At 29.8% G+C, this 13,410-nt stretch overlaps 1 protein-coding gene across 2 annotated transcripts in view; it reads right to left on the bottom strand.

The window, feature by feature from the left end:
* The window catches only part of jar (Myosin heavy chain 95F jaguar), a 30,109-nt gene that overhangs the window by 11,551 nt on the left and 5,148 nt on the right, over positions 1-13,410 (bottom strand). The window lies entirely within an intron of this gene.

Here is a 13,410-nt window from a genome sequence, read left to right as displayed (position 1 = left end):
CAAAATGAACAATCTAACAGTAATTAAATTCGGATTCTGGTGAAAAGTTTGACTTGCAAATATATTATAATTTGGCAAATCATAAATTTGTATCAGTTTTACTGTAAAAGTGTCAACAAAAAACACCCAAGTAATGTTTGACTAAATAAAATTATAATTTTACGCTTTTTATTTCAAACTACACTATGCAATGTATAACTGTATTTTTATGGAAATTTTAACTAGTACAAATATATATAATAATTTCAGTAACTTAACATGTATCATACAATTGATTTACAATTTCACTGCTCAGAATCAGTAAAACTGTAGTTCTCTATAAACAGAGGATCCGGTATGCATTTTTCCCCATGATCAGAGATTCACAGAATTGTGACTTTTCACTTTTTTTAACAAATTCTACAATATTTAAAAAATAAATAAACCAAACCTAACGAAAACAAGTTACCTTAATGAAAGTTCTAAAACTATAGTTAGTCTTAAACTTTCATTAGATTAATAAGTTGGGTTTGGTTAATTCGTTTAGGTTAGGTTTGGGTTTGAACAGCTAATTGACATTATGCTACTTTCAAATTGAGTTTCAATGACAGTTTTACAGCAGCATATAATTTCACTAGCGCCAGTTAAATTATATTTTCGATAGCATAAATATATATATTCAGATACATATATAATTTTGATATCTCCGTTCACTTCCAGTCTTAAATATATTATATATTGAAGTTGTTAAGTTATACTTATTTTAATTACATAACTTATCGACAGTTTAGTTTAGTTAAAATAAATTGATTATATAATAGATACGCTGATATAAAATAAGTTCAATATTTTTCTGCGTTCCCCTGTTTACATGATACAGTGAAATCTCAGTATAGCGAAGCTCACGGGAACGAAAAAAAAATCGTTATACTAAATGTAAGGAAGATGCTATATTTTTATTTTATTTTTGATCAGCATATTACTACACCATTAAAATAACCTCTTACAAGATTAAAAGATCTATTTTTAACGATATTGTAATGAACACAATCAAATTTGTTAAAAAAATGTTTTATAAAAAAAGTTTGAGGATCGGCGAAACACCTTGAACATCGCTTGTGAACACATCAGGCACACGCCAAGTCAAGGACGAACTGAATTCGGAGAAATATTGTGTCTAGTTGTAACGTCATCTTTAAATTCGGAGCAAACTATTTCGTTATACTGAGATCAGTATTCGTTACAATGAAAACATTTTGTATGAAACTTTTTCGGGGGCAAATTGAAGATTCGTTATACTGGGAATTTCGTGCCATGATCACGGCTTGCGAATAAATAATTTATGACAGCAATATTGACAAAAAGTAAGTGACAATCGCGAATCGAATTTCAGTAAAATATCATATAAGTGCTTTTATACCGAAATTTTCGTTTAAAAACCAGAGGTTCTCGTATTCATTATTCATTTTTTTGTGATATATTAACTCTTTGAGCGGTATCGCCGTACATGTACGGTGGTCGATCTTTCACTGTTTTAAATGGTATAAAAAATATGTATATAAAATTAACGAAATTTAACGAAAGAAGTGTTGAAATAAATTATTAAAACATACTAATACAAAAAAGTAGTAAAATAAATCAAAGCAATAAAACGTTGAGAATCATTGATTTTTTCTGTAATTTTCTATAAATGCAATATAAAATAATAAATAATTAATTATAGTATACTAACAAATTAACGAATGTGTATTCTTAAAATATATGTGTTAAAAAAATAATTTTGATTTTACTTTTATATATAATACATATATAAAAATAGTTTAAAATCTCTTTTAATCACTCACTGAGCGTGAGATTGTTGCAATTACTTGCAAAACAAGTTTATTCGTCACGTCGACGTTAAAAAAGCGTACGTTAAGATCGGAGATTTGGACGGATTAGGGCTACTTGCAAATATACAGTCAATGTTCATACAAATACAAAGGGTCCACTGACAGTGTTGCCAAATCAAAAACATAGTCTATTTTTGCCTCAAATCATCGCATTGGTCCGAAGTTCGAGTGTAGGAGAGAGCAAAAGCACACCCCCTATCTTCAGCGCTAGCATAGTGTACTTCCTTTCATCAGGATCTTCTCTTAGAACTTCCACATGTCGGAACTTAGCTTTTCTATTATCTACAATTGGGGAAAAGATGCAGATAAAGCCACGAGAATAACATGCATCTATATTAATTGTACAAATCATACATGATTTAAAGAACGCAAAGTTCGCACAAATCTATAATAATAAAGTGCTTCTAATTTGTTATTTTTTAAATATTAATGATGCTTATAATTAAGTACACAAATTATTGTATTTTGTACCTTTTTCTATAAATAAATGAAACTTCACTAACTTAGTATTCAAATGGTATTGTGTGTAATAAAATCATTGACATTTAAATATCACATAAAGGGCAATGAAATGCGAAAATACTTGTGTGTTATAAAATTACAATGAAACTTAATAACGGATTTAGATAATATTACATTTTGACAAAATTGAGATTAAAGAATACTCGAAAGAATCGGATGATTCATTATCTAAATATTTTTTTAGAATTAAGCTAAGTAAATAGCATTGAATTACTTATCAAAATTTTAACACATTATTTAGAAATGAGGTCATCTGTATGTTTGTTCAATTTTCATGACTACTAATATTGATGAAGAGCATTTGTGATATGATACTTTTTGATTTGAAGCTACAAAAATCTTTCTCTCTTTCTATCTATTACAATAGCTATGGTTTAACGTTTAACATTAAAGTTTAACCTTTGCTTTATGTAGTGTTTTTTCTCTCTTTCCTATTTCCTAAAGAAATTAGTTTACCAAAAATAGCCTTTGTCCGTACACAGTAAATTCCTACCACGTTTAAACTGTGCGATATCTTATCGTGTGATATCGTCGCGATAAAGTTCATTACTCATTGATAGTGCGGTTCGGAAAATAAACATTTTTCTAAAATGTATTTCTCCAAGGCGATGTTCAGCAGAACGTTTTTCGTAAGGCACAGTTCTGAAACGACCTTGCATGGCATTTGCACATATTATTGTCGCACATCGGTACATATTTCATGACGATATGATTGTACCGTGCGAATAGTTCCACGTGAGACAATAGACAATACTTCGCAATCGATAATCTACTGAGCAGTGTACAAAAATGAGCCTTTCTGTGTATTTAATTAGAGAACTGTTGCGCGATAATGGTATAGTGATTCTAAAAACTTACAGCGAGATTAAAAGATTTTACTCGTGGCAGTAAAAATACATGAAATCTGATAAAAAAAAATATGAACTTCACCAACAATGGTTGTCTTCAGTGTTTTATTTTTTATCTATATTCAAAGATAATGAACCTGTAATGCAAAATTCAAGTGGCTAATGCAAGACTTCCGCTAGTTGTTAAAAAAAAATATATCCGGAATTATAACCGTAAATTTGAATTATTCAGTGTAAAGGTTGATGATCTCTGCACTAAATCGTTCGTTCATATTTTTCTTAAGGAGTATTATAATTTTTGATTATATGTACATATAGGTATATTAAATGGTTTTATCTTATTTTTGGAACAACCGAAACCAACAAATATTTCTGATACATAGGGCTAAACTTCATTGCCGACTTTATATAAAGGACTGTAAGTCAATTTCATCAATATCTGATTTTTGGAGATGTACGAAAGTCACCCAGATTCAAGAGTGATACATCGTGTATCGAAAACTTTACATCGATTGTTAGAAGTTGTTATGTATATACCCATAATCACTATCGGCATGGATCGCAACACGGTTTTCGTCCGCGTCGTTCAACGGTCACTAACATATTTTTGTCAAGTCCAAAATACAAACTAAAACAACTCCATCACACATATTGCTCCATAGTTTGTCTGCACTTGGATATTACACTAGGTTTTAAAATATGAGAGCTATCGTTACTGATATTACTACGGACTTCTGATATTAGAGTATTGGTCAAAGTGTATTCAAACAGAATTTTGGTTAATATGAGGGCGCAAAAACAATTATCACTTCTAAGACGTCAAAAATCCACACCAATGTAAAAATTAAAAGTGTCATAACCTTGCAAAATCAAATCCTACTGAAAAATATCGTATGCAAAAAGTATTCAGAAGCTTGATTTGCATTAAAAAAAAAATTTAAATTCTTTTTTTTTTCTTAAAAACAAGTCTTATGGTAAATTGACCGGTCCCCCATACGAGCTATTATGCGACTTGGCATATAGTTAACGCTATTATTAGGTTCCTTTTAAAGATATAGACTTGAAATTTTTATACAAAATGGAGCTTTCGAATATCCTTATGATACCGTTTAAAAAAATTGAAAATTAAAAAAAAAAGTTTTTTTTTCCAAAACATGGTTAGTGTTAGAGTCGATCGACCTACCATTCATACGCTTATAAGACTTGCAATACAATTAAGGTCAGTATAAGCTTATTTATACAGATTTAAAGTTGAATTTTGGTCACAGTGTAGAATTCTTAAGCATTCTGTATATGTTCGCTAGCAAAATCCAATGTGTCAATTTTTCGCAAAATGGCGACAAGTCTAAAAACCTAAGCACTCGTAATTTTAACGAAAAGATCGCTATATATTAAACGTTTATAAGCCTAAGCTTCATCTAAATAAAATATTAAAAAAAAATAGTTTTTTGCTTCAAAACAAGCGATGTATCAGTTCGATCGGACCCCCATACGAGCCATTTTGAGACTTGCAGAAGAGTTAACGCTCTTAATTACTTGGTTTTGAAGATTAAAAATTAAATTTTTAGTATCGTATAGAACTACTGAATGAAAAAAAAATATATTTTTTTTTACAAAATGGCGGCCAATGTAAAAATTAAAAGTGTCATAACTTTGCAAAATCAAATCCTACTGAAAAACGTCGTATGCAAGAAGTGTTCAGAAGCTTAATTTGCATTTAATTTTTTTTTTTTTTTTTTTAAAAAACAAGTCTTATGGTAAATTGACCAAGCTTCCTATCTATCTAGGTGGTGTTGCTCGAACCTGCAACTTTAGAGTTACTAGTCTGAGACATTACGGATTACGCTATTGTTTTATAAAAAAAACATACGTATTTACATTTCAAACAAAAATATTAAAAATCACTCGCGACTAGCTTCATGCGATACATACATACATAATGAAGTAATTATTTATTCAAATAGAGAATATATTTCATTACTGAACTGGTAATCGAAACGAGTACTATAGTATTTACCTTCTACGCTATTTCCGGACCAAAATACAGTTACAATAATAAAATTATTCGCGCTGTTTTTTTTCCGTATAATTTCGATAATGATAGATGTTACATACATATGCATACACATAAAGAGAGCGAATGAAAGTACATAAATTTGAATACATATCGATCGATTGAGAGTCATTACAATATAACCATTAACCACTATCATTTTCGATTACCCATAAAAATTAACGCGATTTCTTTAAGCACCACATGCCAGAAAGCAATCATCGAAAGTATTTTCTCCATAAAACTACTTTCATCCATGATACGCATGCAATGTCCATATTAATATATAATAAATCATAGATGATTTTGTGATGATAATATTAAATAACTAATCGAGAATCTCACTATAGCGTTCACTCAATTATTTAATACATAAGTCTTTGTGTTTAAGGTTGTATCCAAAAATAAAAGCAGGTCGGGTTATTGTAGTATCTGAGCGTGGCACAAAGCGAAATATTAAAGGTAACGGTATTGTTGAAAAAGCACGAAAATGTTATAGTTCACGAATCGCGATAAGTTTCTTCGTAATTTATATGGACACAAAGAAATCGTCGGTAATGGTTCGAGTTGCACAAAAAAGAAGATTGACGACGAAGCCCACATTATAATGACTACTAAATAGGGACAGTTGGCGATTATGTTGTTTAACCATTGACCATATAAAAAGGGAGTTCTTTGAACTTGAACTTGAGTGCAAAATTGCACGAATATGAGCAAGAGGTTAAAACGAAACAATTTGTTAATATTGAAAAAAAAAACTTCTTTATAATTATTTCAAGACACGCGAAGTATGTTTTTTAAAATGCTCTGAAGATGTTTGAGTAAAAGATTACTATAAGCGACTTACGTGATTGAAATTCTGTGAAGTTGTCCGAAGAATGAGGTGATGTGATATGTTTTATCTTCAGCAGCTTTGATTAATCACATATGAGTTAATTTTGAATAAAATATCTTTGGCATCTGGTGCCAAAACTATCATTATATGATACTTAGGAGTAGTCATGCTCAATGTTTTTTTTTAAATTTATATCGTGTATGTGAGATTGAATTTTATTGATTATTATATGATTATATTATATGATTTTCATAATCTCATTGATAGATATCGTGATGATTAATTAAAATCGAGCTAGGTACTGTAAAACTTCTAATAATAAGCTACTTTAGTTCATAAAAAAAGTATAACGATAACATTTTTTTTAAAACGATAACGATTAACGAAATTGTCAATGCCTAATTGATCTGTATTTAAATCCCGTTTAAATTTAATTTAATTTCTGATGATGTCACTCTGTGTTTGCGTCTAATTTAAAGCGTGTACGTATAAATAAAAACATACGCAGATATACACAATTTTATAGACTTTAATATGTATCATGTTATTAGTATATAATAACTATAAATGGATGAAGAATGAATAGCGGATGAAATATTTTTTCACTATAATTAATTTCAGAATCACTTATGGTGGTGTAATAATTGTATGAGTATAATACAATCTTAAAACAACCGGAGTATCCATACAATACTTTTTAGTTTAAACTATATACAGTGAGATCTCATTATAGCGAAGCTCATGGGACCGAAGAAAAATTCGTTATATTGAATTTTGAATGTAAGGAAGATGATATATTTTTATTTTTAATTACTATAATACTGCAGCATCAAAATAACCTCTTACACGAGTGACATATGTTTTGTCCATTTTTAACAATACTGTAATGAACGCAATAAAATTTGTTTAAAAAATGTTTTATAAAAAAAGTTTGATGGGCGCTTGTGAAAACATCCGGCACACGCCAATTCAAGGACGAACTGAATTCGAAGAATTATTGTGTCAAGTTGTAACGTCATTTTCAAATTATTTCGTTATACTGAGATCAGTCTTCGTTACAATAAAAACATTTTGTATGAAAGTTTTTTGGGTGACAAATTGAAGATTTGTTACACTGCGAATTTCGTTATTTCGGTATTCGTTACTAAGAGATTTCACTGTATTATGAATAAATCATATTTATATTTAAACAGCGATATTCGGAACAGAGTGAACTATATTTCAGTTACAGTTAAATAAACAAGTGATCAAATTCTTGCATGTTTGTCAAACTGTTTTACTATCAATGATACGAAAGTAAAATTATTATTAGTCACCATTTTATCAGTTGATCAAGGATACGTTTTTTGTTATCAAACAATACATATATTACGCTTATTAAGCTCTTAATGACGCGATATGTATATCAAACAGTTTTAGGTTAATCAGTAAAATGTTCAAGTATTATTTGCGAAATCTTGGAAACAAAATTTTGTGACTAATTATATTAAAGTAAATATATAACAAAAATACAAATAAACGGTGTTAATTATGCCTAGCTTAAAATGTAAAATTTACTGTTATAAAGTAAGTCGCACACTATCTGGTTAAGTATAAAAAACCCTTAAGAAGAAGATGCATAATTTAAGTTCAGCAAGATTTTTTCTCACTGAACATACATACTTGAATTGAAAATCGCAATGGAAACTTGTTTAACAGCAGGAGCAAGTGTGGCAGTGAGATTTCCACTACCGCTTTCATCTAATCGTCGCCTCCGCTGAATGAGCTCTTTCGGGTTCATGAAGTGAAAGGTCACGATCATCTGACGACGAGATCAGACAAGAGAGATCCAGAGGACATCTGCGGAACGGGCTACTGCGGTACAAAAGTACCGTTCGCTGGACCCGCTACCAATCTCTTTGGAAGCAAACAACCGTAACGGCTTCACGAGTACCAAAGATGCTCCACTTTAGAAAGTTGCACTCGGGAAAAGAATCACTGACCGATAGAGCACGAGTCGATGCAAATAAGCCGATGACATTATGGATATGCCAATTTTGAACAGATAATAAAAACCGAAGAAGAAATGGTTACAATTTTATTAAGATTTTCAAAGCTCTTCCTAATCTCATGAATAAATATCGAGGTGATTGATTTAAGACGCTTTTATTTGATTGACGCAGCATGCATATCAAATTGTAAAACATAAAATACACGTATCTGTCTGTCATAAAAATTCCTCTCAAATGGCAAACAGTAGCGACGTGACATTTGCACATGTGATTTCTATGGCAATTATGCTATTTTCAACTTTTAATTTCTAGGTTTAGTATGAGCTGAACAACGACATCCTGACAACCGATTACGTGCTACTGCAATACATGCCAACGAAACCGCTGGAGAAATTGAACAGCGACGTGCTGGTAACCGATTATGTGCTACTGTAATATGTAATAAATTTATAATAACAGGATGAATAAAATAAATGAAGACATAATTAGGTTATGATTATGATATATTAACGTAGTTTCATTAAATAAAATATAACAATTATTATTTCTACGTATCATTTTAAATTTAACAGATTGTAACATATGCTTCAATAAAATATGTTTTATAAATACAAAATTTGGTGCTAATAAATTAGAGATACATATTTTGAGCAATTTGCGTTAATTGTTAAAATTTTAAAATATGCAAATATATGTTAAAACTAATTTTAGCTCCTTTAGAAAATTTATCTTAAATGGTTTTGGATTTGCAAAATAATATTTTTTTATTATTGCAAAATATTTTTTTTTATTGTAAAATAATATTTTTTCCAAATTCTAAAATGTAGAATAGATGCAATAATTTGCAAAAATTGCAATTACAATGAATGAATTACATATTTTGTTTAATTATGAATAAATTATATATTTGATCTAATAATAATAATATTCTAGAATGTACGAAACACGACGCCCGACACTGATTTTAATTTTATCATGGTTCTTTATTATTAAATGCTTTTTATTTCTTAAAACGCGTAACGCAAATACAAATAATTTACTTAAATAATGAGTTGAAAGTTATAAATAGCAATATTTTTAAACTTGTACAATACATACAATGTGTAAAAGTAATATAATTTAACTTCAACTTAACCTAAGCTAACCGACAATATAGTTATTAAAAATAATATATTATTATATTAAGGTAACCAGATTTTGAAAATATCAAAGGAGGACACTTAAAATAAAAAGGTTATCTCGGAATTTTTCGTTTGAGGAGGATAAATTGCTGCGGAACCAAAAATAAAAGGTCGTTACAGAATTTTTTGTTTGAGGAAGATAAAGGAGGACAGATTGCTGCGAGAGCTAAAATAAAAAAAGGTCGTTTCAAAAATTTTGGTTCAAGAAAGACAAAGAGGGACAATCTTCCTCAAAGGAGAACGTCTGGTGACCTTAATATTATACACAGTTTTAAAAGCACCGACGAATGCGGTGACTCTGGCGCAAAATTCTCAACGCATATGTATGTACCACAAACCTTTGTTTAACCCTTTGAGTAATGAGTTAATTTATAGACATTTGTTAATATGTTAGTATACACCTGGGTGTGAGTTATTTTACGTATTTTTTCATTTTTATTTAAAAAAAAATCAATTTCGTTGATTTTTTTTACATATTTTTATATATTATTCGGCTTTTGTGAAATTATTTTTATATCAATTTAGAGGCTACCAATATTTTTTTTATAAAATGAATATAAAATATTATGTTTATTTATTTCGTACTCTTATTATTTTACATTAAAGCAAATTAAATATATAATTATCTGGGGTACCTTAAAACAGTGATAGATCGACCACCGTACATGTACGGCGATACTATTCAAAGGGTTAAAGAGGTACGTTAGATTAATGTTAAATACATACATTGGTTGTATTGTAAACATCTAGCTAAAAAATGTGTCAGTTTCGCTAAAATTATTCTAGACTTTCACAATAATATATTATTTTGTTATATCTGATTAAATATATCAACGAGATTCTTATAATAAAATCGTTATCGACTACAAAAAAATTATATCACCCAGTGTCATTACAGCATAATATGTGTGAGAGTCCAACTGCTATTTCTCACCGTTAACTGAGAGAACAATATACTAGCCAAATTCGATACAATCAAAAGTGAAATGAATATAATACATATTCATCATCTAAAACACATTCACTAAAGTTATCTGTATAACTGTATATAATTTACGGTTACCATATTTTCAAATATCTCTGCTGTCGATGTAACGGAAATTTTTGAACTGTTCTTGTATTTGCACATCTGTACAATAGTTTAATGGTTAGTCATACACCATATGTCTGATAATCATGCACATTCTCCACTAATTTACTTTCTTGGTTAGATAAATGGATTTTGAGAAGCATCCGGCTGAAGTTCGATATAATTAAAGAGATAAGATAATCTTCACGCAATCTGCATCGCTACACCTGGACCCAAATTACAAGATCGGTATACATCTACTATATACCTTCTTGTTAGAAAGTATAAATGTTTTTTATCACTATAATACATATCAAGCAGATTGTCTGTAAAATTAATGGCTGGCGAAAGTAATATTTTCTCAAGTTTCTACTATAAACTCATTCAAGTTTTACTAAAATTATCGATCAAATGAATAACAAAGTATATCTAAAAACGGTTACGATTTAATCTTATCAATTATAATATCATTATATTATTACTTGATGCAAGTTACGATAAAATAATTGATATATACTTATGATCACATTCTTAGAAAATCACCGTTCTGCTGAATAATTTTTTCATTCATGGCTCATTTCCTTGTGCTGTTAATACAATGGTTTGAACTTATGTATATTATAGTGAAATCTTTTATTTTATGTATTGTACTATGTATGGGCATTGTGCATGCAAAATTTGTTACAAGATATTACTTTTGTTTAATGGTGTAAGTACGCTAATATGCGAACGAGCAAACGCGAGTTTGTTAGTATTATTTGCAGAAAATTGGCATTGTGGAATATTAAGATTGCATAACAATAGTATTGTTATATATGTATGAGCTTAAGCGAAGGTCGTTCCATCTTAGTTTAAGTGGAGGAATAACATCTGCTTGATTTTTTCATATTTTAATTGGCATAACGTAACAAATATATTTTTTTTGTTGTAGTAGGGGACATTACCACATAGAATTTTGTACCATACGGTCCGTCAGGACATTGATAATATCGATCTTCACTCAACTCTGAGAAGAGTTCCCGAGTTTCATCGAACTTTCACAACGACAGAATTTCCCCAAAGACACACAAAGTAATAACATAAAATTGGTGGCATAACAGGCAAATATAAATAGTGTCAGTGAAAGATAACTGCAAAAAAATGATCTGATGTTATTGCTACTAAATGCATCACCCCGAGAACTTGCTAGTCGAATAAACAGTTATCCCAGAAGTACAACTACATTAAATAAAATGTTTTATCATAGGGGAAAATATGCAGTTAAATGATATGTGAATATAAAATTGATAACATTAGATAGAAATAGTTATAAAAAAAATCCGTCCGGAAAAGGCTGCAAGAATAACGTAAATTTCTGTGTATATATGTGTAAAATTTATTTATTATTACATATTTTTAAAGATTTTTCTCTAGATGTTTCTCTGGGAATTTCATTTTAATTTTAGTTTTTAATAATAAACCTATTTGACCTTTTTACTTTTTTCTAGATTTTTTAACTGAGCTACAATTTTTTTTTATTAGTACCCATTTTGAAACATGAAAATCTATTATATCAATATAATAAAAACTAAGACGTGGGTTACATGCTCAATCTGGCACCAGTTCAGTCCATGATCTTGATCGTAAAAATACTGATAGCGTACTGATGGAATAATGAAGGATATTACACAATCAGTTAATACTGACATCAGTCTTCTTGAGAACGTTTTCCGAGTAAAAAAGAGTTGAATTGCAATAAAATTTTTTAAGAACTATATGTAAAAAGTCATCTGATCTTCAAGACTTCATTAATTTTTTTAGTTCTCAACGATAATTTGATCGTAATGTATTATTTTCTTTTTAAATATCGTCGATGATGGTCAGGGGTTTAATGGGGGGGGGGGGGGGGCATAGATTTTTAATGGAGTTACAGTTTTGTAATTTTTGAATAATCGCCATTTTGAAACAAGATAGTTAATCAGTCTGGCTAAAAGTATATAGTATTGTAGAGAATTATTCATAGTTGCACAGTAGAAAGCATTATTAGAACAAAAGTGTCTCACAAACAAACATCCGAGAGAAAACGTAATGACCGCAAGCAAAAACCATTAACATTAATCACAGTTACCAAAACTTAACCGTTTGTCAATACTTACACAATGTATTGTTTAAGTATACAAACAAATATCTTTGAAAGAATACGCATCAGAATAGCTGAGCTTGGTGCAATCTCTGACGAATCTATCATGTGTCCCAAGTCGGAAGCGAAATAGTAGAAAAGGCATGTTCTGACTTGTAGAAGATACAGATGGAAGTGTATTCCGAAAGGAAGTGTCGTGTCGCAATGTCCGACTTTATATATTTTTTTGTGATAGGAGAGATGCTAACTTCTTTTTAATAATATTTATTTTGAATAACGACTATTTTATATTTTATTAACTTGTAATTTGGGTACCTGATAGCCACATTTCACCGACCGTATTGGTCCTAACTGTGTTTATATTCATATGAACTGTTGTTTATTTAGATATATTTGCAAGTGGGGCAAATCTACCCTAGTTTCCGATCGTCATGTACGTCGAGGAAACGAATAAACTTGCTCTATAAGTTGGAAATACAAGTAATTACGACAATTTGATTATATTATCACGTTTGACGGATGGTTATATAGCAAGAGCAGAGATCAGAGACTCGAGCATCTCGAGAAGTACCAACAACTCCTTTGTATTACTCGCATTTATGAAGAAACTAAAATCTAGAATTCAAGAATACGTTTTAATATTAGCTGGTGCAAATGTTTGACTTAATTACAACATATGTCATTTGAACGGCAAATACATATACGTAAAAGTATCGATAGATGCTAATAAAAATACTTTTATTAACATGGCGCTTCAATGCAAGTAATACATTTATGTCAATTTATTGGATCAGCAAAAAACCTATATAGATTCGTCCGTATCTAAGAGATTAACTCTTATCTAGACGTATTGAGGTAAAAAAAATGTCGAAGAGCGCACCGATACCAGCAGTGCAATGCCATTCAATTAGTGTGATTGGT

This window comes from Plectrocnemia conspersa, unplaced genomic scaffold (genome assembly GCF_051122295.1).
Source record: "Plectrocnemia conspersa isolate PC_06_02 unplaced genomic scaffold, ASM5112229v1 ptg000011l, whole genome shotgun sequence".
Classification (NCBI taxonomy): domain Eukaryota; kingdom Metazoa; phylum Arthropoda; class Insecta; order Trichoptera; family Polycentropodidae; genus Plectrocnemia; species Plectrocnemia conspersa.
Note: the sequence above shows the minus strand (reverse complement) of the source record. Positions and strands in the feature narration are given on the sequence as shown.